Raw genomic sequence first — 4,474 nt, forward strand, 5'->3', positions numbered from 1 at the left:
CAACCACAAATAATAATGATTTCTTATGCACACCTATTGCTCCACCTGCTACTACAGCAGAATTCTTTGAAATTAAACCTGCTTTACTAAATCTTGTTATGCGAGAGCAATTTTCTGGTGTTAGTTCTGATGATGCTGCTGCCCATCTCAATAATTTTGTTGAACTTTGTGAAATGCAAAAGTATAAAGATGTAGATGGTGACATAATAAAATTAAAATTGTTCCCTTTCTCATTAAGAGGAAGAGCTAAAGATTGGTTGCTATCTCTGCCTAAGAATAGTATTGATTCATGGACTAAATGCAAGGATGCTTTTATTGGTAGATATTATCCCCCTGCTAAAATTATATCTTTGAGGAGTAGCATAATGAATTTTAAACAATTAGATACTGAGCATGTTGCACAAGCATGGGAAAGAATGAAATCTTTGGTTAAAAATTGCCCAACCCATGGACTGACTACTTGGATGATCATCCAAACCTTTTATGCAGGACTGAATTTTTCTTATGAACCTATTGGATTCAGCTGCTGGAGGTACCTTTATGTCCATCACTCTTGGTGAAGCAACAAAGCTTCTTGATAATATGATGGTTAATTACTCTGAATGGCACATGGAAAGAGCTCCACAAGGTAAGAAGGTAAATTCTGTCGAAGAAACCTCTTCCTTGAGTGATAAGATTGATGCTATTATGTCTATGCTTGTGAATGATAGGACAAATGTTGATCCTAATAATGTTCCGTTAGCTTCATTAGTTGCACAAGAAGAACATGTTGATGTAAACTACATTAAAAATAATAATTTCAACAACAATGCTTACCGGAACAATTCTAGTAACAACTATAGGCCATATCCTTATAATAATGGCAACGGCTATGGTAATTCTTACAACAATAATAGTAATACACCCTCTGTTCTTGAAGCCATGCTTAAAGAATTTATTAGTACACAAACTGCTTTTAATAAGTCTGTTGAAGAAAAACTTGGAAAAATTGATATGCTTGCCTCTAAAGTTGATAGCCTTGCTGCTGATGTTGATCTTTTGAAATTGAAAGTTATGCCTAATAGGGATAATGAAAATAAAATTGTTACTACAGCAAATGCCATACAAGTTAGAATTAATGAGAATATAAGATTAATGGCTGAACTGCATGCTAGGTGGGAAAGAGAAGAAAATGAAAAACTAGCTAAAGAGAATAATGTAGCTAAAGTTTGGACTATTACCACCACTAGTAATGCTAATGCTACACATGTTGCTGCACCTCCTACTAATAATGGTAAAAGAATTGGTGTTAGCAATGGTTCCACTTCTAATGCAAAGCGCGAAAAATTGCCTGAAACTGCTAAAAGCTATTTGAAGCTGTGATAAAACTGCTGAAATTTTTTCCAACATTGGGGACAATGATCCCATTGCTTTAGATCATAATGGTTTGGATTTTGATGATTGTCATATCTCTGAAGTTATAAAGTTCTTACAAAAACTTTCTAAGAGTCCTAATGCTAGTGCTATAAATTTGGCTTTCACGAAACATATTACAAATGCTCTCATAAAAGCTAGAGAAGAGAAACTAGAACGCGAAACTTCTATTCCTAGGAAGCTAGAGGATGGTTGGGAGCCCATCATTAAGATGAAGGTCAATGACTTTGGTTGTAATGCTTTATGTGATCTTGGTGCAAGTATTTCTGTTATGCCTAAGAAAATCTATAATATGCTTGACTTGCCACCATTGAAAAATTGTTATTTGGATGTTAATCTTGTTGATAACTCTACAAAGAAACCTTTGGGGAGAGTTGACAAGGTATCAACTTGTCAATGCCTATGGATTGTAGGCTAGGGTTTAGTTAGAAGTAGAGGGTAAGTAGATCTCGAAGGTTTCAGCCGAAAAGTACTCGACGATTATGAAAACTAGGGTTTGTAGACAATGATTCGATTCGATTTTCGTCCCTCGACTCCCCCTTTATATAGGAGGTGGAGCCGAGGGATTCGTGCTATACAAGTTACAGAGTCCGGGACGGTTTCTAACTCATCCCGCCAGATTACAGATAACACTTCCTATTACAACTCTTGACTTTCCTTGATATATCTTGGGCTCCCGAATCTTCTTATTCTTCGGGTAGTGGGCCTTCAGTAAACCCCGGGTACTGTCTTCGGCAGGCCCATTTGGGATGCCTATGTCAAGAGTTGATAATGTTCGCATTACCATTAACAATAACCTTGTCCCCGTTGATTTGGTTGTCTTGGATATTGAATGCAATGCATCTTGTCCCATTATATTGGGAAGACCTTTTCTTCGAACTGTTGGTGCTACCATTGATATGAAGGAAGGTAATATTAAATATCAATTTCCTCTCAAGAAAGGTATGGAACACTTCCCTAGAAAGAGAATGAAGTTACCTTTTGATTCTATTATTAGAACAAATTATGATGTTGATGCTTCGTCTCTTGATGTTACTTGATACACACTTTCTGCGCCTAGCTGAAAGGCGTTAAAAAAAAGCGCTTATGGGAGACAACCCATGTTTTTACTACAGTAATTTTGTTTTATATTTGAGTCTTGGAAGTTGTTTACTACTGTAGCAACCTCTCCTTATCTTAGTTTTATTGCATTGTTGTGCCAAGTAAAGTCTCTAATAAAAGTATGATACTAGATTTGGATTACTGCGCAGAAACAGTTTTCTTTGCTGTCACGAATCTGGGTCTAATTCTCTGCAGGTAACTCAGAAAATTATGCCAATTTACGTGAGTGATCCTCAGATATGTACGCAACTTTCATTAGTTTTAAGTTTTTTCATTTGAGCAAGTCTGGTGTCTGTTAGAAATTCGTATTTACGAACTGTTCTGTTTTGACAGATTCTGCCTTTTATTTTGCATTGCCTGTTTTGTCATGCTTGATGGATTTCTTTATTCCATTGACTTTCAGTAGCTTTGTGCAATGTCCAGAAGTATAAAGAATGATTGTGTCACCTCTGAATATGTGAATTTTAATTGTGCACTAACCCTCTAATGAGTTGCTTTAAGTTTGGTGTGGAGGAAGTTTTCAAGGATCAAGAGAGGAGGATGATATACACCATGATCAAGGAGAGTGAAAGCTCTAAGCTTGGGGATGCCCCGGTGGTTCACCCCAGCATATATTAAGAAGACTCAAGCGCCTAAGCTTGGGGATTCCCAAGGCATCCCCTTCTTCATCGACAACACTATCAGGTTCCTCCCCTGAAACTATATTTTTATTCCATCACATCTTATGTACTTTGCTTGGAGCGTCTGTTTGTTTTCGTTTTTGTTTTGTTTGAATAAAGTTGGATCCTAACATTCATTGTATGGGAGAGAGACACGCTCCGCTGTAGCATATGGACAAGTATGTCCTTGGGCTTTACTCATAGTATTCATGGCGAAGTTTCTTCTTCGTTAAATTGTTATATGGTTGGAATTGGAAAATGATATATGTGGTAATTGGTATAACACCTTGAATAATGTGATACTTGGCAATTGTTGTGCTCATGCTTAAGCTATTGCATCATATACTTTGCACCTATTAATGAAGAAATACATAGAGCATGCTAAAATCTGATTTGCATGTTTGGTCTCTCTAAGGTCTAGATAATTTCTAGTATTGAGTTTGAACAACAAGGAAGACGGTATAGAGTCTTATAATGTTTACAATATGTCTTTTATGTGAGTTTTGCTGTACCGGTTCATCCTTGTGTTTGTTTCAAATAACCTTGCTAGCCTAAACCTTGTATCGAGAGGGAATACTTCTCATGCATCCAAAATCCTTGAGCCAACCACTATGCCATTTGTGTCCACCATACCTACCTACCACATGGTATTTCTCCGCCATTCCAAAGTATATTGCTTGAGTGCTACCTTTAAAATTTCCATTCTCTACCTTTACAATATATAGCTCATGGGACAAATAGCTTAAAAACTATTGTGGTATTGAATATGTACTTATGCACTTTATCTCTTATTAAGTTGCTTGTTGTGCGATAACCATGTTTCTGGGGACGCCATCAACTATTTCTTTGTTGAATATCATGTGAGTTGCTATGCATGTCCGTCTTGTCTGAAGTAAGAGAGATCTACCACCTTATGGTTAAGCATGCATATTGTTAGAGAAGAACATTGGGCCGCTAACTAAAGCCATGAATCATGGTGGAAGTTTCAGTTTTGGACATACATCCTCAATCTCATATGAGAACATTAACTGTTGCTACATGCTTATGCATTAAAGAGGAGTCCATTATCTGTTGTCTATGTTGTCCCGGTATGGATGTCTAAGTTGAGAATAACCAAAAGCGAGAAATCCAATGCGAGCTTTCTCCTTAGACCTTTGTACAGGTGGCATAGAGGTACCCCATTGTGACACTTGGTTAAAACATGTGTATTGTGATGATCCAGTAGTCCAAGCTAATTAGGACAAGGTGCGGGCACTATTAGTATACTATGCATGAGGCTTGCAACTTGTAGGATATAATTT

This window comes from Lolium perenne, chromosome 7, assembly GCF_019359855.2.
Source record: "Lolium perenne isolate Kyuss_39 chromosome 7, Kyuss_2.0, whole genome shotgun sequence".
In the NCBI taxonomy this organism is placed as follows: Eukaryota; Viridiplantae; Streptophyta; class Magnoliopsida; order Poales; family Poaceae; genus Lolium; species Lolium perenne.